The sequence below is a fragment of the Pelodiscus sinensis genome, chromosome 4 (genome assembly GCF_052426305.1).
Source record: "Pelodiscus sinensis isolate ZL-2025 chromosome 4, ASM5242630v1, whole genome shotgun sequence".
NCBI lineage: Eukaryota > Metazoa > Chordata > Testudines > Trionychidae > Pelodiscus > Pelodiscus sinensis.
The window spans coordinates 123082851-123105511 of NC_143055.1; the positions used below are offsets into that span (position 1 = coordinate 123082851).

Below are 22661 nucleotides of genomic sequence, written 5' to 3' on the forward strand. Positions count from 1 at the left end.
ACCTTTATTGCTGTGAGAAATCTTGCTCCTGCACTAATCTGTAATTTGATGCAGTTACTGCAGATTTTGCAGAGATTTTTAAACACCAAGACTAGAAGTAAATTATATAAAAGCACAGACAACCACTCAATTTTTAATTCCAGGAATTAAAGATGTCATATTTGTAACAACAATATATAAGGTAAACAAGGGGTGTCAACAATAAATAAGGTAAACAACAATATATAAGGTAAACAGTGAGGTGCAGGTATGCTAGTAGCCAGTGGCCCATGGATGCATATCACTGATTTGGAAGGTTGCATTCTGTCCCTGCTTTCTTTTGTTCCTTATAATAAAAAACACATGATTTCTCAGAAACAGTATCTTTATTGCTTGTGTTGCATAGGGAGTGGGGTTACAGGGTTTACAGGAAAGCACACTTACAGTAGGGGGCACCTTGTTAAGAGTAACACCCACGACTATATCATTGGCCATTGACAAAGCTGCTTTTCATAGCCTCTCTGATTTGCAGTGCTCCCAATGTGCTCTCCTTATTGCCCTGGCGTCTGGTTGCTCATAATTAGTGGCTAGGTGCTCTGCTTCGAAACCCCCCACCCTCACATGAAACGTTCCCCCTTATTTTCACAGATATTGTGGAACACACAGCAGGCTGCCACAACGAGAAAGTTGCTTTCTCTAAGATTGAACCTAGTCAATAAATGTCCAAAAGCACATTCGACCACCATTTTGCACTTGCTCAGGCTGTAGCTGAACTGTTTCTATGGTCCTTTATGAGCCATGGGAGCAAAGGTTTCCAAGAATAACAATTGGTATTTAAATGCTGGTATTGGTAATTTTTTGGTTTGGGAAGAAAGTTCTAGCTTGCAGCTTTCTGAAGAGACAGGAGTTCCTAAAGATGCGTGCATCGTGCACCTCTCCTGACAATCCCATGCTGATGTTGGTGAAATAGCCCTTGTGATTCTCCAGCACCTGTAACACTGTCAAGAAGTACTCTTTGCAGTTTATGTACTCTTATGTACCACAGTGAGGGAATCCCATCACAGCAAAGCCCTCCACTATGTCCCAGAGTCACTATCCTTCATAGCAGAAGTGTATTGATTACCTTGGCCACATAGATCACAGCAGCCCCACTGCAGATTTACCCACTCCAAACTGATTCCCAACTGACTGGTAACTGTCTGGCATTGCTAGCTTTCACCGGGCTATTGCCACTCGCTTCTCCACTGGAGGACTGGAGAAAGCAATTTGAAAACTTCCATGGAAGTGGTCTTATGCATGCAAAAGTTTTGCAGTGACTGCTGATCATCCCACAGCTGCATAACTATGTGGTCCCACCAGTCTGTGCTTGTCTTACAGCGCCAGAACTGGTGTTCCAATGTGTCAATAGGATCAAATGCTGCCAGCATCTGCCAATCGCTCATCGCAAGTGCTTCACAGAACAATATATTCATGATTCTTCCTCATTCCAGCAGGTCCTGGATACTCTCTGGATGGTTAATCTGATTGCCATGGTAGTATGTTACTGGTGAACAGCTTCCATGCTTACCCTGCTATGGTGTGTGCATGGATAACTGGGGGAAAAAGGGTGGGAAAGATTGCCTGACACTGCTTTCAAGAAGGGAGGGAGGAGAGGAGAGGAGTGTGTTATGGGTCACTGACAGGTACTCAGAACTACCCGCTGCACTGTTCTGGTCCCATTTGGTGCGGGAAGCATAATCCAGAATACAAAGGGGCAGCAGGAACTATGGGATAGCTACTCACAGTGAATCACTGTCAAAGTTGACAGTAGTCGCCCTACTACATTGAATTCTTTTGCACAGTAGAGACATGAACCCCTCTGAATTGCCAGGCTCCGAGGCAGCTGTCCCCTTCACCCCCTTCTGGTGGCAGGCTGGAGAGCTCTTCTTAGTACCAGCACAGAGCAGAGGTGATGCTTATATGACCTCCACAGCACTGATTTCACACTGATGTCTACATTAGTTTAAGCACAACAACTTGACATGCTACACTGTTTAGATACTAATAAAAACCAGCGTATCCATTATTGTGTCTGTTCGCTGGGTGTTGATACTGCCAACTAAGGTTGTCATCTGCACTACAAATAAGCATGTTGAGAGAGTTCAATTTACAACAGGGGATCTCATCAACGCTATGAATTTTAACCATGGTGGAACATGGAAATTGTCAGACTGTATCAAGCCTGAGGTCCATTTGTCATGGATGCTGTCTGTGACAGTGTCACTTCAGAAGAAGGTGTAATAACCTTCTCAGCAGATAATCTGTTCCCAACATTAGAGCTCATCTTGATCTCTAATACTTAAGATTGGCTTAAGTCCTATAGTATTAATTATCCCAGCTGCAAGAAAGACAAAAGTCTAAATTAAAGGTCTTTCTTTAGAGCCATTCAGATGTGCCTCAGATGACCATGGCTAAAATAACAGAGAGACAGCTGCTCCAAGTTTATGGCGGTTTTGAATTACTTGAGTGACAGCCAAAGGCATGTGCTTGCAATAGAATTTTAAAAGTGTTTGGAGACAGAGGACTGAGACTCAAGGTTTTCACAGAAGTTGTGATTAAGTTGTTTGGTTTTTCTGGAGCTGTTAATTCTCTGGCTACTACTTTTGCTGTTTTACCCATCTTTGATCCAAGCAATATCAGGAATTATGTAGCTATTGTAAATTAAGGTAGATTGCAAAAACTGCCCTAAGTTTGCATCCACTCACTTTCCTCTCACCAAAGAATCAACCCACCCTAGAAGTCCAAACCTTTCTTGTGGCCTCAGAGGTTGGAACAAATGAAAACCACAAGTAACATTTCAATGTATAGAGCTATGAATTCACAGAAGCCTTAGCACAGCTGCTGAGATTGACCTTATTTATTTTTTCATTACTTCTCACAAGAAACATACCTGTTCAGTTTAATACCTGTGTAGTCACAATAGTTTTAATTTTCCCTGACACTTCCCTTTATCTCTATGCTTGTAGTGCCTACAGCACATCTTTTCTAAGCACATTATATTTTAAATATTTGTACATGTAGGTTTCTGTAGTTGTCTTTCAGCAATGTCTCACCAGGAAGCAAATTCCCATGCTGTGAAAAAGTGGTGCAAGGAAGGCGGAAAATTATTGATAAAAGAAAAAGACAGTCCTAAGGAGGTGACAATGGATTATAAAAGCTGGGAGAATCTGAGGGGGGAGGAAGGGAAACTGGAAAGAATTGGAGAACATGAGATAGTATTGGAATTTGAAAAAAAAAAATCAGGGGCATCAAAGAGGGAAGGGAAAAAGAACAACAGAAAAGGAAGCTGCCTGTAGTAATTAAGGGCTCAATACTGCAAAATGCCAAGCAACTCCTAGAGGTGCTAAGCATCTTTATCGCACAGGCTGTGTCTAAACTACATCCCTTTTCTCGAAAAAGACACTTAGACATTGCAAATGAAGCCAGGTTTTAAATTTCCCGTGCTTCATTTGCATAATGGCGACTGCAGCTTTTTTGAAAAGGGGCTTTTCGAAAGAAAAACCGCCATTGAGACGGGGATCTATTGAAAATAAAACCCTTTTTCGAAAGATCCTGTACTCCTCAAAACTCTGTTCTAGTTCTGTCATTAGGACAGCAGGGGAGAAACAGGTTGAACCAGTCTGACAGCTCACACCTGGAGGTCATGCAGACTACTGATGTGGAGTCCTGCCCTTCTCACAGTTGACTTCACAGAGGTCTGGCAGAGGAAACCTTGTCCATCCAAGATTCGGTACACTGACAGTTTCTCTCTTTGAACTGAGTTAAACAGTCTGACTTTTCTGCATTCCCCCAATAACTACAAGCAATGCTGGTCATATCTTACAATTCCTGCATGTAGTGTTAACACAGTTTGTGACTAAGAATGTTAACAAACTAGTAATTTACTAGTCGAGTTGTTGAAGGAATTTCCATTGACTACTCAGCTAGCCCTCCTGTGAGGTTCTTGTACATTTCAAAGGAGGAATGCGGAACTCTGTGTGCAGCCCGGGGCCAGCGGGAAGTCCCGCTGACTCTGGGCTCCACAAGGGCGTTTACCCTTTGAAATGCACAAGAACCCCCAAGTGGAAGCACCTGCGTGGAGCCCAGAGTCAGTAGGACTTCCCACTGGCCCCGGGCTGCATGCAGTATCCCAGCTTTGAAATGTACAGGAGTCCCCTGCTGACCCCGGGCTCCATGCTGTGCTGCCGCTTTGAAATGCCACATGGAGCCCGGGATCAACTGGAGACTCCCCAGTTGACTCCGAGTTCTGCAATCTTTCAAATGCCATGCTGGAATCCAGGGTCAGATGGGAAGTCCCAGCTGATTCTGAGCTCTGCTCAGCATTTCAAAGCAGCAGCGCCACACAGAGTCCATGATCAGCTGGGGACTCCCCAGCTGACTCCGGGTTCTGCAGAAATGCCATAGGGAATCTGGGGAGTCTCCAGCTGACCTCTTTGAAACACCACAGCGGTGTTTCAAAGGGGCAGCGCTGCACAGCTAATCCCAGGCTCTGTGTGGCGCTGCCCCTTTGAAACGCTGGTGTTTCAAAGGGACAGTGCCGCACAGAGCCTGGGATCAGAGCCTGGGATCAGCTGTGTAGTGCTGCCCCTTTGAAATGCTGCCACTTTGAAGTACTCTCTTCCTCCCCCACCTTTACTGCCTCAATCTGATAGAAGCAAGTAAGGTGTGGGGGGATCAACTAGTTGACTCAACTATCTGATAAGCATTTGCTTATCGGATAGTCAACTAGTCCTTAACATCCGTATTAGTGACCCCACAATAGCCAAATTGGTTACAATGGCCAAAACACCATTCTAACTGTTGAATATCTACAAGGCCTAAGCAAACTGAGTGAACTCTATCTATTTAACCACACCCAGGATTTCTTTCCCAGTCCAGCTGGCTTTAATGGAAGTATTGATTCAGATCCTGTTTACATTAAAAAAAAATTCAAATACTGCAAGGTTTGTACAGATTGGACCTCCATGGCCCGGCACCCTCGGGACCTGACTGATCCTGGATGAGGGATTTTGCTGGACCAGGGAAGGTCATTTCTGGCCCCCTAGCTGCCGGCCCCACCCCTACTCTGCCACCCCACCAGGCTTCCTGGCAGCCCAGCTGGGTCACATGCCAGGCTTGCAGGCCCCATCTGATGCCCCCCACATGAGTTTCCTGGTTCCCCCTGTAGCCCACCTGAGCTGTGTGCCAGCTCCCGGCGCCTACCCAGTCCAGCTGAGCCATGTGCCAGCTCCTGGTGCCCACCACTCCATAGCCCAGCTGTGTCACGCACCCACTCCTGCCCTCTTCCCCTCTTGCAGCCCAACTGGGCTATGCACTGGCTCCTGCCTCCCTCACCCACACAGTGCAGCTGAACAGTGCACCAGCTCACCCCTCCCCTGCAACCCTACTGAGCCACTCGCTGGCTCCTGCCTCCCTCCTTTACAGCAAAATGGAGTTGCGCACTGGTTCCTGGCTCCCCCCTCACAGTCCAACTGGACTGTGCGCTGGCTCCCAGGCCCCCACCTCCCGCTGCAGCACGCCGGGATTGTCTGATCCTGCGACATCCGCGGTCATGCCGGACCATGGATATTGCCAAACCAGAGAATCCTGGATTTTAGAAGTGCAACCTGTACTAAAACGAGAGTTGTCAATGCTGCAGCAAATATAATAGTCTGCAGCCCAGGGAGACAGACAGTGTGTGAATGTTAAGTTGCTAAAATGAAGGCCTGGAGTACTAGAAAAAAGCCCACAAAGAGCAGTGGGGAACTACTAAGCATGAAATGCACTAATAGGGGCCTAGGAGCTAACAAAATGGGGAAAAGTAAAAATCACTCAATGTTCATGTCTTGTTATTGTATGTACAGCTTACATTTTCACTGCAATATTCACCTAATTTTGCATACTTCCTTTCCCTTTAAATGGAACAGATTGTGATTTGTGGTGAACTCTGGTAACTATACCATCTTGTGCTGTGACAGTGTCTGATCTGATAAACCACAGAGGATCAGACCAACTTCAGATTTGGGATGGGAGACTGCAACGGGGAACCTATGTGGCCCACACCACTTCGCACAGCTCCACTTGGCTGAAAATGGCAAACTGGAGCCAATGGGAGCCACAAGGCTCCGTGGCCACAGCACCGGTTAGTAAATACACCGGCACAGCCAGGTAGCAGGTTTCTCAAAGTGGCTTCACAGACCACTTTGAAAAACACTGAATTAGAGCTAAAAAACAGCACAGGGAGTTCAAGAGAGGTTCAGCCTGTCAAGTATTCCATGAATTCTGCTTCTTTCTGTTATTCATGATTTGCCATACAATTTTCACCAATTATTCTTGATCTGGAACTCATTCACTGAAGTTTACTGAAAGTAATCTGCTTATCAATATTGACTGTTCTGATTGGACCCATAGGTTCCTGATTAGAAGAGCATAACTCTTAGGAACAGCAGAACTTGTGATTTGTGTCTTTTAAATTTTCCTGTCTGAATATTCTGCAATTCTCACATAGAATGTGATTTTTCCTCTATGGGCCTGATTCATCCTTGTGTTATTCCAAGCTTAAGTCAGCAGTAAATCAGGTGTTTTCCATTCCCTCTAAAAAAAACCCAAAGCATTTATGGATCTTTAGACAAAAGCTGAGGTGTTTGTGATTCTCCCTTTTAAGGGAAGAATCAGAAATTCTGCTCTTTGGCAGCCACCTCATTTTGTAGGTTAAGCTACAGTGACCTTACCTCTCCACCCATAAATTTGTAAATGTTCCTCAATAAAAAAGGAAAACCAGGAACTTCTTATTAACACTTCTATATTTATAGTTACAAGGTGGAGGAAGAGACAAGAAGGAAGATACGAAAAATCTGAGGTGTATTTTGTGACCACATTACACAAATAGCGGTAGGCATCTTTGAATTCTGTTCAATAGACAAATCAGCTAGAGAGAGCCAGATGCTATACAACTGGGGTGGGGAACCTAAGACCCAGGGGCCAGATGCAGCCCCAGAGTTACCTGGATCTGGCCCCAGAGACCTGGGGCTCTGGGCCTCCCCCAGCCCTTGGGAGCTCGTGCTGGCATTCCAGCCCCCCTGCAGCCTCCCTGTAGCCCCTGACTGATTTTTCTGTGGGTCAGTGGCCTCTGACACAAAAAAGATTCCCCACCCCTGCTATAAAACATCAATAATTATTGTCTTACCAGTGCTGTAGATTCTGAATGCAATATTTGCAATGGGGCTTTGGACAGTCTGTTACTTTGAATTCCATTTATCTGAATTACCTGTAAATCCCTGATGATATGCAGGGGATTGAGCATCACTAACACCTCTGAACACTGGTTTCAGCAGGCACAGTTTTTAAAACAATTTACTATTTTACCTAGTCACTGGTGTCAGTTACACATTTTCTTTGGATACAGCACTAATAAACTTTAAAGAACAAAGGTCATTTTAAAAATACTGTTACCATGGTAAAGGCACTGATCTTTAAACACCCCGCACACTCACTATGACAAATGTTTAGTATTCAGATTCATAGCATCCAAGCTGTTGTTCTGTAGTTGAAATCCTGAATAGCAGTCCCCTGCATTAGAGATGGTGTAAATTCACGTGAGTATGGGCTTTGATCCACAAAGTAGTCTACCATTAGTGCCTACATGACAAAAGATAAGTGCCTACATGACAAAAGTTTGTTCCCTACTGTGCATTGCACTCCATCACAATTTGCCATTCACAGCCTACTTGAGAAATAGCCTAATACTCAAAACAGGAGAAGGAATTGCAAGCATAAATGAAGCTATGACGTGACTGCCATTAGACCCTTCACATTAAGGTATCATTCAGGAATCATTTGGAAATGGATCTGTAACACATGATGAATAATCTGTGATTGTAGAAACAAAATACAGGACTATGTAGCACTTTAAAGACTAACAAGATGGTTTATTAGGTGATGAGCTTTCGTGGGCCAGACCCACTTCCTCAGATCAAATAGTGGAAGAAAATAGTCACAACCATATATACCAAAGGATACAATTAAAAAAAAGAACACATATGAAATGGACAAATCAAATTTCAGAACAGAAGCGGGATGCGGGGGGGGGGGGGAAGGTAAATGTCTGTGAGCTAATGATATTAGAGGTGATAATTGGGGAAGCTATCTTTGTAATGGGTAAGATAACTAGAGTCTTTGTTAAGACCCCGGCGTAAAGTGTCGAATTTTAGCATTAATAACAATTCAGAGGATTCTCTTTCAAGTGCAGTCTTAAAAGGCTTTTGAAGCAGGATGCAGGTAATTAAGTCCTTGAGACAATGTCCTTTCTGGTTGAAATGGCAAGAAACTGTTTTTGCTTTGTGATCCTGTCTGATATCTGTTTTGTGGGCATTGATCCTTTGGCGAAGTGTCTGAGACGTTTGTCCAATGTACATAGCAGACGGACACTTTTGGCACATGATAGCATAAATTATATTTCTGGACACGCAGGAATATGTGTTCTTGATCTTATAATTCACTTGGTTAGGTCCAATAATGGTATCAGCAGAGTGAATATGTGTACAAAGCTGGCAACGGGGTTTGTTGCAAGGGAAGGTATCAGGGTTGGTATTAGTGTAGTATGTCCTGTGGTTGTTGGTAAGAATCATCTTGAGGTTATGTGGTTGTCTATAGGAGACTATGGGTCTGTCTCCCAGTAGTCTCCTACTAAGATACAATGGCTACAACTTCAGCCCTGAATCCCCATAATGAATGATAGAAATGATCATGATAATGATAATAATAAGGCTTTATTATAAGGCACTACAGACACATATCAAGATGCTTATGGTATTGCATAACCAATTATAAAAAGCCGTCAATAATGGATAGATAAATTCAGAACTAGTAGGGCCAAACCCTAGCAAACATTCTTCAGCAGCAGTACTCACAGTTTTAGAGAAAATATTTACTCAGCACGAGAAAAGAGATATAAACCCAAATCATCCCTTATGCATATCCAATCAGACCTTCCATGAAGGAGACTGGAAAATCTTAGGTGCCCTTTGTGGAACTTACTCCATGTTGTTAAGCCATATAAGTATTTCCTCGGAACCCATAGATTACCCATGTCCCATAAAAATCTTGGAGATTCATTGTACATTTCCTGTGTTTCAATGGCCCTCTACACTGTTTTTAGCCTCCACAGGAGCACACCACAAAAGTGGGACTTTCATATTCCGTCTTCTCCGCACAGGCAGTGATCCATAGATTTTTATGGCCCATTTACTTGAAAAGGAACAGTTAGGCCCATTGCTTTTATGTAAATAAAGCATTACTGAAGCTCCTATTGCTCCATCTTATGAACGGATTTTCAAAAATGATAAGCAGCTGAAAGATCGCTGCCCAAAGAGAGACTACAGATGATCAAGTGGGCTCTGTGTTGTCAAAGAGACCTTCAGACCTTATTGTGCTGGTAAACAGACACAAACTGTTACAAAAACCCTTTTTTATTTTTATTCTGTGTTCATCATAGCAATATATCTTGCACTGCAGTCAAGTGCAAGAACTAATTTGAAATGGATTATCTTAAAATGTCAGTGCATGTTTGTATTCTATTTCAGTTGGTGGAAAGCAAACCCCTGAAGACGTACGGTAAGAAAATGTCCATAGTCTAAGGAAAAACTTTTAAAGTGTGAATTTGGACAAGGAAACTAGGGTGAGTTGTCAATATCCATTCATATTCAGTCAGCTAATTTGGGAAGTGAAGATACTAAAGAAGTTACAAGATAGCTGAGTTTGCCCCAGGGGACTTTTCAGATCTGCAGACATTCAAGAAGTTTATAATCATTTCAACTGTCAACTCATTAAGCTATCTGAGCTTCATTAATATGAAATACTGAGCCTTCAGCCGATAACAATCTCCATAGTAAGTTGAAAGGCTGGACATAATTTTGTCTACACAATGCAGAAGAACAGCAGCAATAAAAACTGACTGAATATAGACACCTTTAAACAGCTAGATTCTGGTGCTGGCTTCTTAGAAAGCAGCCAAAAGAAATAATAATGCAAAACACTTTTTGATTAAGGGCTTATTTCTTTCTATAACTAAGCTGTCAAAATACTGCTGCTAGCTATAATTGCATCTAGTCCTTTTAATTGTTTCTGTTTTTCTCTGCTGGTGTCTCCACTGTAATTCCCATATTGACAAGCAGATACTTAAAAAACTCCAACCCTGACAGTTAAAATGGTGGTGCAAAGAGTATTAATATGCTGTACTTTATTTTAAAAAGTCACAGAAAGGTGCTATTTTTTAAAACTTTTGATAGACAAGATAAACTTTCTTTTAAACAACCTTCAGAGGAAAAACAAGTCAGTTCATTTCATCAACTGATCTTCCACCCTGAAGTGGATTCACACTCTTAAATGTAGGTGTTGTACATAAAGTTTGAAAATGCTGTTCAACTGAAACACTGTGCATTGAGTGGAGTCCAAATATATTGAGGGGAATTTGTAGGAGCAGCTAACTGCTTCAGTTCAGAACTGATTTAAAACATGCTAATAAACAGTTTTGTCTTACATGCGCACATCTTTCATCACAAAGAATGATATTGTTTTTCAAACACAACAAACATACTGTCACCATAGAAATACAACAGTGGTTTAATAATGCAAAGGCACTTTAAACAACAGTTTATGATAGAAAGTGAAGAAATTACACAGAATATAATTACTCATTTAAAATCTGGCTGGGACATCAGAATTAAAAGTCTTGGCTCTTTTAAAAAATAACATGAGATCTTCAGTAACCAGGTCAGGAGGCCTATTTACAACTCAGCCAAAATCAGTCTTCTCCTTAAAAACAGTAACTTAACACAGCATGTTAGTACCATGCTGGGTATTTGTTCTACCCTGAATCAGAAGGAAGACTGCCATAAAATGGATTACCAACATCATTGTCTGGCCACAGTAAGATATTCTTGGAGGTTTCTGTTTCAAGTGCCGAATTGGCCTGGATCCTTAGAGCAGAGAAAATCTGGCCATAGTCCATTATTATTACTACCAGTTATTCACAGAGCACCCAAGCGTTCTGCAAATGGATCACAACACAAGTACTAGAGAAGCTGCATTTGGTTACGATTCCCTTAACATATGGATATTGGTAGTTTGAGTGGCTGAAAATTACTCTCCAGTGCTAGGACAAATATTGAAATATGTGGGTTTAGAGTAAAGAACGTGCCTTTGTTTGGTATTTTCAGTGTAATACCTGATTCTCATCAAGCTCGATACTTCAGATTTAACAGTAGTGCCCTTTTCAGACTTCCCAGGTCGTTGCCATGACTCTCAATAAAAGGAATCTGCCACAGGGCCCAACTGTGGGGAAGAAACTGATGTGTAAGGGTAAGTCTACACTGGAATTTACACCCCCCCCCCCCACCTATGGAGTCTCAGGGCCTGAGGGCAGCTGGTCAAAGCTCAGCATGGAGCCTGGGCTCTGAGAGATCCTTCCAATGCACTTTCTTTGTTTCCCTGCACTTTCTTGCTTAGACCAGCACTCAAAGGAACTAATATCTCAGCTCTCACCTATTTAATAGTGAAAACGATTCGTAGGGTTATGGCTACGGCACACAGATACAGTGATACCTAATCCTGGACAACCCATCATCTCAAGCACTGGCACACTTACAACAGGATTATCTGGCTATATTGACTCTCTTCTCAGACCCTATGCTGCCAGAACTCCTAGCTATCTTTGAGACATCATCCACTTCCTTAGGAAACTACAGAACATCAATAATCTTCCTGAAAACACCATCCTGGCCACTATAGACATAGAAGCTCTTTACACCAACATTCCAGATGAAGACGGATTACAGGCTCAGGAACACCATCCCTGATGACACCACTGTACACTTGGTTACAGAGCTCCGTGACTTTGTCCTCACCTACAACGACTTCCAATTTGGAGAAAATTTGTATCTTCAAGTCAGCAACACAGTCATGGGCACCTTCATAGTCCCACAATATCATAGAATCATAGAGCTGGAAGAGAACTTAGGAGGTCATCAGCACCCTCCCCAAGGCAGGACCAATATTCCAACATCTTTATGATTGACTTTGAACAACGTTTCCTCAGCTCTCGCCCTCTAGGACCCTTACTCTACTTACATTACATTGATGACATCTTCATCATATGGACCCATGGGAAAGAGACATAGAATCATAGAGCTGGAAGAGACCTCAGGAGGTCATCAAGTCCAGCCCCCTGCCCAACGCAGGACCAATCTCAACTATTGAATATTTCACAGGATTTCAACAACTTCCACCCCACCATCAACCTCAGACTGGATCAGTCCAACGAGAGATCCACTTCCTTGACACTACAGTACAATTACATGACGGACACATTTCGACCACCTTATACCGGAAACCTCCCGTCCACTACACTTACCTTCATGCTTCTAGCTTCCATCCAAGACATATTTCTCATTCTATTGTTTACAACCGAGCCCTAAGATACAACTGGATTTGCTCCAATCCCACAGACAGAGACAAACACCTACAGGATCTATATAGACCATTCTTAAAACTGAAATACACACCCGGAGAAGTGAAAAAACAGATCGTCAGAGCCGGACAAATACCCAGACATGAACTACTTCAAGACATGCCCAAAAGAGAAAATAACAGAATTCCACTTGTCATCACCTAGAGCCCACAACTTAAATCCCTCCAACACATTATCAACACTCTACAACCTATCCTGGAAAATGACTCCTCACTCTCACAGGCCTTGAGCTACAGGCCAGTCCTCACCTACAGACAACCCCCTAACCTCAAACAAATTCTTTCCACCAACCACGCAGCACACCTCCATCATACTCACCAAGGCAATTTAATTGTCTTATTCAGAATGCTTCTATTTTAAATGGATAAATACCATTCATTTGTTTTGGCAACTGCAGTATGGGGATCAATATGCTTGTCTTTCTAACTTGCATCTGTATTTTACTTATTTTTATTTGACACAAAAAGTACTATATAAAATCTAGGTACTTACTACAACAATAATAATGTTAGGAGGAAAGTAAAGTGTTTAAAAAATGGGCTGCCACACTTCTGCAGCATCACTGCATAGAGGAAGGAGCATATGGATATGGGGATGAAACTAAAAATTAGGATCACGGTATAGAAGAAAAACATATCAGTGATTAAACACAGTCTCCATACCAGTTAGAAGGCTCCTGTACAAAAAGAAATAGTGGCTATCTTAGTCTCATTATGAAATGTAATCACTGATTTGAAACACGTAAGCTCAGACTTCTAAAAGTCATTGCTTTATTTCTGACAGAGAGAGTGGAGTGACACTCTCCTTTGCACAATTGTGCCCACATTACTCTTAAAACAGAAGAAAAGACTAGAAGGAAATTCTTACTGTATGACTATTTCCAAATGTGTTTAATGATAGTGTGTATTATAAGAAATCCTGGTATAGAGCCTTCTCTCTTGCAAGGGGAAATGCCATTAAGTCTTTAATTGAAGAAATCAAACAACCATGTACACTGCCTCTATGAAATATGAGATGCCAAATAACAATACACTTGATCATTTAGGCTGCAGTTAAAGAATGTAAGAACTACAGGCAGTCCCCGGGTTACGTACAAGATAGGTTTGTTCTTAAGTTGAATTTGTATGTAAGTCGGAACTGGTACATATTGTAGGGGAAACTCTAGCCAAACATTTCTCCAGAGCTCAGTTTTATTCTCCCACACCTCACTTCCCTCAGTCCTTTATTCTCAAGCTGAGGTGTCTGCTGAGAAAAGCCGCTCCGCGTCTCCCTGGTCTGCTGGGGGGGGGGGGCGCTAGCTTCGCGTCTCCCTGGTCTGCTGGGGGGGGGGCACTAGCTTCACGTCTCCCTGGTCTGCTGGGGGGAAGCAGCTAGTGCGGGGTTGCCTCACCCCATTTGTAAGTAGAATTCCGATGTAAGTCGGATCCATGTAACCCGGGGACTGCCTGTATTTTACTAGGAGTGGGCTGAAGCACTAGAATGGTTACCCTAGAAGTTTTTAAGTCCGAGCTTGACAAAACCTTGGCTGGGATGGTTTAGTTGGGGTTGGTCCTGCTTTGGGCAGGGGGTTGGACTCAATGACCTCTTGAGGTCTCTTCCAGCCCTAGGATTCTAATGAGGTCATGTGTCTTTGTAACAATATTTGCTCTTTTGAATAGAAGCATGTTTGCTGTTTCCTATATCTTTCCACGCTATATATTTCACCAAAACTAGTTTAATCGAAGAGACAGCTCTACTAATGACTTCTGCACAAATTCTTTGCAACTCCTTACCCCAGAGAATTTGGATTGATATACTTATTTTAAGTATTTTTTGTTGTTGTTATAGAAACATATCAAGTAGAGAAGAACTCAGTGTTTTCTCTTTGCAAAAGTTGTTTTCAAGAGTTTGAACTACTTAAAGTTCTGGTTCAAAAAATCTAAACTCACCTCAGCCAAAAACATGAAATATCATCTGGCTTCGGGTAAAACAAAATCAATTAAGCCAAAAAGTTCCTTAGAGTTTTCAAGCAAACCATAAATTGGTTCAGGTTCACTACAGCTGTAAAATAGCATGGTGACCTTTGAACAGGCAAATATTAATTTCCATTATATAATCTACATCAAAGGCCTGCAATTTCAGTCATTTTCTCCCTCTAGCATACACATGCACACACACACACACACACACACACACACACACACTCTTTCTTTTTGCATGTTCACTAACATTTCCATATGTCCCTTAAAGCAGCTACAGATCCATAGATCAGTGCCAGTCTGCGAACCACTGGCTGCCAGGCCATGGGGCCTGCTGACTGCTGGAGTTGAAGCTGGCTGTTCGCGGCAGCTCTTGGGGCTGTGGCTGGGGTACATCCCAGGCCCCTAAGCTGCCGCACAGGAGCCGGATTCCAGGGTGCTGCAGTCTCACCCTCCCGACTTGCCCCCCACCCTCCACAGCTGGAGCACCAGTGCTGGCTTCCTGCTGCGGGGGGGAGGAAGGGGTGGAGAGAAAGCCCCAGGTCTTGCTCCACGATCTGGCTCGCAGGGAAGAAGTGCTGCCCCGCGCTGCCCCTTCTCCCCCGGCTGGGGGAAAAGCAGCATACGGTCAGCACTTCTTCCCCAGAAACCAGGTTGCAGAGCAAGGCTCTGGCCTTTCTCTCCCCACCCCGCAGCGGGAAGCCAGTGTTGGTGCTCCGACTGTGGGGGTGGGGAGTTCCTGATGTCACTGGAGTCTGAAGGTGCCTACTCAAGCTGCTTATGCAGCTGCTTCACCAGGAGGGGTTTGAAGAGTTTCTGATCATCTTAACTCCCTAGTCTGCACCCAAGTTCCTTGTATGTCAAATTGGGGGTAACAGCACTTCTTCCTGTGTGTGGCGTGAAGACAGGCAGACTGGAGAAGATGTAAGGACCTAACAGGGCACAAGGGATTGCAAGTACAGACAAGATAGCTAGGTAACCAGAGAAGCAGGAAACTGGTGCAACCAGAAAGGCACCGGAGTACCATGACAGCTGTACAAGTGTCCCTGTCATGCTCCTCCACCCCAAGACAAACCTGGGGGTTATAGTAGTTGGTATGGGGGGGGGGGAGAGACAGACAACCCATGTACCTTTGGGTACATATTTTAAAGCCATGATTTACAACCATTAACTTTTTTCAACCGTCACTCCACTCCTGGGTCAGACATCACCCACTGTCACCTCTACGGGGGAAACTGAAACACGAAGGGATGGGGGCAATGGGTGATTTGGGGCATCCACTTGAAGGCACCTGATTTTCAGATACCCTACCCCCAGCCTGTTCCTGCACCTTTTTTCTCGTGCAGACCTCACTCCCTCCTGCACCCTACCTCCTGCCCATATCCTGCACCCCAATTCTTCTTGCTTGCAGCCCTGTTCCACATACTGAACTCCCAACCCCAGAGCCTAGGGGAGGTCCACAAAATCCACTAACCCTGGAACCCAGAAAAGTAAATATGGACTATGGGAAACTCTGAACCTCAGTCCTCCCTGTCCCTCCTCCTTCCCCAGTGTGGGTAGAGTGCCAGAGGAGTGAACTGTCTCAGCTGGGGGAGGGAGGAGGTTGGGGATTTTTGGTGGGTTGGGTTTGAGATTTTTTTTTTTTTTTTTTGCTTCTCACTTGTGTGGTCTCCAACTGATTTTTCTGTGGGTCAGTGGCCCCGTCCTAAAACACGTTCCCAATCCCTGCCATAAATAAAGACAACATGTGAACCTTTTGTGTTGGACATAAATTAATATTTTACTTTATTTAAAATGAAGTTTGATAAACTAACAATAGAAGGTTAGTCTGTTTAATACCGTGGTCCCCAACACGGTGCCCGCGGCGCATGGCGGGGGGAGCGCCGGCCCCGGGCGCGCGGCGCTGGCGGGGGGAGCGCTGGCCCCGGGCGCGCGGCGCTTGGCAGGGGGAGCGCCAGCCCCGGGCATGCGGCTATGGGGGGGGCCGCCCCCGGGGCGCAAGTGTCCCCGCCCCCTGGCGCCCGGCGGGCGAACGGCCCCGCCCCCTGGCGCCCGACAACCTTGAAAGGTTGGGGACCACTGGTTTAATAATTTAAATTAATATTTCCTTTCTTACTGGTTGAATTAAAGCATTCTCCCTAGCTGCAGCACTACCAAAATGGCTCGGATGTAATTATGTAATTAACAGTGAGTTTCCATTAGCAACTGGGGGTCCACGGAAAAGTCTGCACTGAGCCAGGTGAGCCATGGGCCAAAAAGTTTGAAACCACTGGCATAAGGTTGTTGGGTGATAATGGACAGAGAGGCAATGTGGTAGGCACACTGGCAACCCACAACTGGAGAAGGGGGGTGCAGGTGAGAGGAAAGTGCAGGTGTTGAAGATAATATTGTGCAGTGGCTGGGTGAAGGTAACAAAATGTTGGGGTTGGGGAATAGTGTAGGAGTTACAGTGCAGAAGAGTCAGGAGTTAATGGCAAAGGGGACACAGGATGGGGATCGAGGGGTGGTGGAGCCCATTGCAACCAAAGGAAATGGGGGGGCACCAGGTCTGGAGTAGGGAAGAGCAGGGATGCCAACATACAAGTTCACCCAGGGTGCCCTTTTCCCTAAGGCTGAGAGCCTGGCCACAAAGGACCACACTAGGACCCTGTCCAGAATAAACTTAAGGAGCTCCGGCAGGCTTACCCAGGGCGAGGGAGCACAGCTCATGATCTGGGGTGCTGCAAATGGCACACAGACATGCCTGCACACTTAAGGCAGCACTTGCTCCCAGGCACAGCACTGCAAGGTGTAGGGGTGTGTGTGATGCTCTCCAGATGGGCAGGGCTTGAACCCACAACCATTGCCCTAACCCCTAGGCCCTATGGAATCCCGGGCGCTCAAGACCCTTCTACTGGCCATTGGATCCCAGTGTGACCAGCAGTGTAGACATACCCTAGGATGAAACAAAAGTTATATGCATCCTGGAGAGTGCCACTTGAGTCTTGATTCATCTTTGGTTTGCTCCTTTTTAAAAAAAGTCTACTGATGAAAGGAGCAATCATTCAGTGACAAAATTGATCAGTGACTACCTGAAAAACACCGGCAGAGTATTGACTCACAATCTGCAAATATTCACTAACACTGAAGAGAAAACAGCTCCCCTGCACACAATCATTAACTCTCATGGACAGAACAGAGCCTTACCCAGAAGAAAGGTTACTTGGTCTACAATTTCCAAAGGGCCCAAGTAAAATACATGGCCATCTCCAATTGACTGTCAATGGATGTTAGGCATTTCACTCTCAAACTCCTTTGAAATTTTCATCCCTAGTCCATCAATAACATAACTGCAGTTTAAATCATCCCAAGATGCAGAACACATATATGTAGATCCAGCAAGTTAACTTGCGTTATTAATATGTAATATTAAGCATCTTACCGGAAAGTGAATAATTTCACAAGAAGAAAAATATTTTAATGATGTTAAATATGATTCTCAAGCAATTACTCTAAAAAGCTAGATAATTAAATGGGGAATGAGATTCTTTCTACGGAATGTTTAAACAGCCCTGTTGAAGTCTATAGAGGATCACACTTCTGCAAAGTGTTTAACCATTCAATAGAAATGTTATCATTCACCATTCTTGTTATTCATTTTGTAGTAGCACCCACAGGCCTCAATAAAAAGAGCTGCCAACCATAGAGATGAGCTCAGTACAATCAGGGAGCAAGACAAGGTCCTGGCCCTGAGAAGGTTAGATGCTAGAAGGTTTTATCGTAAGGGCAGAAATGGAAATGCTGAAAGATCATTTATTATAGTTAAACATTTGCCAAGCAGTTCAACAAAGTTTGCTACTGATCCATCCTATCATAAGTATGAGGGGTATGGTGGGGAAGAGTGGTCGCCCACTGACCCCGAGGGGGAGGAGCCCCTCCCTGAGCCTTGGTGGGCAGCACCTGGCCTTAGCGACCCACCTGACCAGAAACCAGGAGGCAGGCTGGGGATATAAAAGGCCTGTAGAGAGGCCAGTGAGGGTCTAGCGACCAAAGGAGCCAGAAGTCTCCCCTGTGCACCCAAAGGAGGAGTTGAACCCAGGGGAAGCCAAGGACTGGCCTGGGCTGCCGGGCCCACGATTGCGTGGCTGCTGGGAAGGACTGCTTACTGGGCCAGAGGTTCCCGAGTGACAGAGCTCAGAGGACTTGCACTGGATCCAGGTACAGCGTGAGTGAGAGTGTGGAAAGAACCCAGGGATAACTGACCACCATTTTGCTGGGCCAGAGCCAGGTCAGTGTGTTGCGGTGCAGATCCCTGCTGACTCAGCAGCAGACTGCTCTGCTGCTACCAGGGCCCTGGGCTGGGACGCAGTGGAGCGAGTGGACCTGCGATCCCCCTGCCACCCCACTCTTGGGGTGAGGGTGGCAGTCTCCCCTCTCGGCTGTTACTGAACAGCAGCCTGAACCTTCTGCACCCCGGCCTGAGCAAAAGGATCCAGCAGGGTTTGCATATAGGGTTGCCAGGTGTCCGGTATTGACCCGGACGGTCCGGTATTTTCACCTCCTGTTCAGTAAAAAAATTCAGAAAATACCGGACACCTAAAATGTCTGGTATTTTCTGTTTTTTTTCCATGCCTGGAGGCGAAAATACTGGACATCTGGCAACACTGGCACCCGGCCTTCCCTCCCTGCTGTACCCCGACACTCCGCCGCCCCCCATACCTCATACTTACCTGGTTCCGCAGGGAAGCTAAGTTCTGGCTTGAACAAGAACACAAAATGACGGCCAGCAAAAAGCCTAAAGACCAAGGGGAAGAAATGCTTTCCCTGGGTCTTAATGCTCAACCGCTCCCCTGTTTCTATCCCTATTCTAACTCTGCACTCACTCTGAAAGGGGCCATGCTGTTTTAATGCTGTTTTATTATTATTTTTTTTGTTTTTGTTTTTGCTTAATAAGTCTCAGAGTCCTTTTTTTTTTTTTTTCCCCTCAGCAACTTTGGTCTCCCCCCCCCCTTTTTTTTTAACCTCAACAGAATGTTTTCCCTGGTGGGTTTTTTTTGGGAGGGGCGGTGTTCAGTATTTTTGGTTCAACCATCTGGCAACCCTATATGCATATTAAGACTGTTTGTTTGTCGCCCCACCCCGAACCAAGGCTTGGGGCTCTGAACTGTTTATTTGCAGGCTGCTCCGCCTTGAGCAAGGGCTTGTGCTCTGGACTGTTTATTTGCCTGCTGACTGCTATCTGAGACTGCGGACTGCCCCAGTACTGAAAAGCCACAGCTAATTCCCTGAAAAAGACTATGCTGGGTGTAGTGGGGCAGAGTGGCCATGCACTGACCCCGAGGGGGAGGAGCCCCTCCCTGAGCCCTACAGGGGAAACAGTGAGATTTCAGATAGCACTACGAATGATGGCAAATTATATTTTTGAATGGTCACGCCTGCTCCTCCAAAAAGCATTTGTCACAGTATTAGTAATGTGGCCAGAACTGAGAAGTACAAGAAACTTCGTAAGAGAGCCGGTTCTTGACAGATTTCCATAATGATGCTAGAACTAAAAGGCTGGGACAAGTTTCAGATAAGCAGGCAAACTGTTTGATGCTTGGCCAAACCAAACCTTGGAACCTTTTGAAGTACACCTGACTGCTCTCAGCAGGAGGGTAAACCTGGAGAGCGTGGCACTCTGAACCAAAGTGAGGTATGTGCAGGTATGGGAACACTCGAGAATTGGACAGAAAACTAAGTCTGAAACAACTAACAATAGACTCCGTTTCTACTTTCTTTGACTGCCTAACAGTTACTCAGTAAAGTCCCCTCGGTTATATTAAAGGGTTCGGTCACCTCCTCCACATTATTAGTATTCCTGCCTCTCATGCTTACCTGAATTGTGCTCCTGGTCTGTCAGACAATGAAAAGTCCCATCCACCCCACACCTCTCTCCTCCCAATGGTCCAGTCTGAAACAGTCATAGTCCCTCCTTCAGGGCTGCTGACTGGGAATGGCAAAGGAGATAGTTGCCCTGCTGGAGCTGTGTGTTGTGAACTCCAGGTGGTGAACCTGCATACCATGTCACTGACTACAGCTGCTAGGCCACAGCACCCTGCAAGAGGATGGCACTGTTATTGACTCTGCCAACTAAGCCATACTGCCCTGCAAGAGGAGGGTGGTGTTATTGACCTTGGCTCTTAGGGCACAAGGCCCTGGAAGAGCAAGGCTTTGCTATTGATTCCAACTGTCCAGTCAGGTTGTCTGGGTAGTTAAACTATGGACAAAGACTTAGACAAACAAGTCACATGGGACTGAACCCTAGCCACGAGACCTTAGAGCATGTGGCCTGCCTGTAGAAAGGGATGGGCCTACCAAGCCCACAACACGGTGGGAGACATCAAATGGCACAGTTAGACATTGTTTTATAGATAGCTTTTATTAATTATATGGACATTGTTCCATCTTTTGAAAATGCTTCATTTTGTTAATTTTGTGGTAGTGTGGGGAAAGTAAATAAGGAAATGTTATCTATTCCTTCCTGTAACAAAAGAACCATGTGTCACCAAATTAAATCAAGAGGCAGCACATTTAAAACAAGCAAAGAAAATATTTCTTCACACAACACACAATCAGTGGAACTCCCTGCCAGAGGATATTGTGAAGGCCAAGACATTAATTGGCTTTCACAATATCAAAAGAGATAGATAAATTCATGGAGGATAGGTCTCATCAATAGCTATTAGCCAGGATGGGTAGAGATGCTGTCCCTAGTTTCTGTTTGTCAGTGCTGGGAAGGGGCAACATGGGATGGATCATTTGAGTACCTATCTCTCCATTCCCTTTGGGGTGCCTGGCATTGGCCACTGTCAGAAGACAGGACACTGTCACAAGGCTAGATGGACCTTTGGTCTGACCCAGTATGGCCATTCTTATGTATTTCTGTTTGGAGCACTGTGGCAAGCAGCAAAGGAGTTTGCTCTCTGTCTTAAATTCTCTAACTAGAGTACATTCTGGGAGCAGAGCAGTTCTGTAAGCAAGCACTAGACGCTGCTGTTTTGGCTGAGATTCCTGAAAGCATGGGGAAAACAGATGACATACTATGAGATACAAAGATTTTGGTACCTTGAAGAGCTGGTGACTGGTGTCTTAAAAATATCTCAAGTGACAGATAAAGATTAAGAAAAGCCACTGAAATTAACACTTGGTCTTGTTTTTCCCTTAACTCTTCTTGCTAAACTGTGAGAGTACAGAGGAGATATAAAAAAAAAAAGTTTGGAAAAAAAATGACCTAGAAGGAAAGGATAAAAAAATGGGCATGTTTATTCTTGAGAAAAACAGAGTAACTAGGAACCTGATAATAAATAATCTTCAAATATGTTAAGGGTGATTACAAATAACAAGGTGAACAACTGTTCTCCATGTCCACTGAAGGTTAGAGAAGTAGTAATTGGCATAATCTGTACAGGAGTATTGTGTGCAGTTCCGGGTGCTACATTTCAGATAAGACACAGACAAATTCAAAAAAGTCCAGAGAAGAGCAACAAAAATGATTATAGGTCTAGAAAACATGACTTGTGAATTGGGTTTGTTTAAGCTGGAAAAGAGAAAACTGAGAGGGGATATCAGAACACTTTTCAAGTACCTAAAAGGTTGTTGAAAGGAGATGCTAGAACAAGAAGCAATGGATTTAAGTTTCAGAAAGTAGGTTTAGGTTGAACATCAAGAAACTTCCTAACAGCCAGCTTGGTTAACCACTGGAATAAATTGGCTAGGGAGGTTGTGGAATCTCCCTCATTGGAGATTTTTAAGAGCAGTTTAAAGAAACAGGTGCCAGAGATGGTGTTTGTTCCTGTCATGAGTGCAGGGGACTGGACTTGATTACCTCCTGAGGTCCCTTCCAGTACTCTGATTCTATAATTCTATGTTTCACTAAAAAAGAGATAATTAACAATACAATTTATACTGGGCCAAACTTTACATTTTGATAAAAATCTAAGTTATTATTATGAATCATACATGAAGCAAAAAATTAAAATTTCAGATATCTGTGTCCATGTTGATCAAATACATAGAGTATGAATCTCTTCTGAACAAAACTACTGATGAAAATAAACCAAATTGATTCTTGTGTGGGAACAAGATAAAATAATAAGAGATATGAAAAAGTTGCATGAATCCATGTCTAAAACAAGAGGACCTGATTCTCTGCTCACATATGC

The 22661-nt window shown here is 44.3% G+C and overlaps 1 protein-coding gene across 10 annotated transcripts in view; it reads right to left on the reverse strand.

Moving 5' to 3' along the window:
• The window catches only part of ARHGAP24 (Rho GTPase activating protein 24), a 334825-nt gene that overhangs the window by 63559 nt on the left and 248605 nt on the right, over positions 1–22661 (reverse strand). The gene's annotated exons all lie outside the window — the stretch shown is intronic.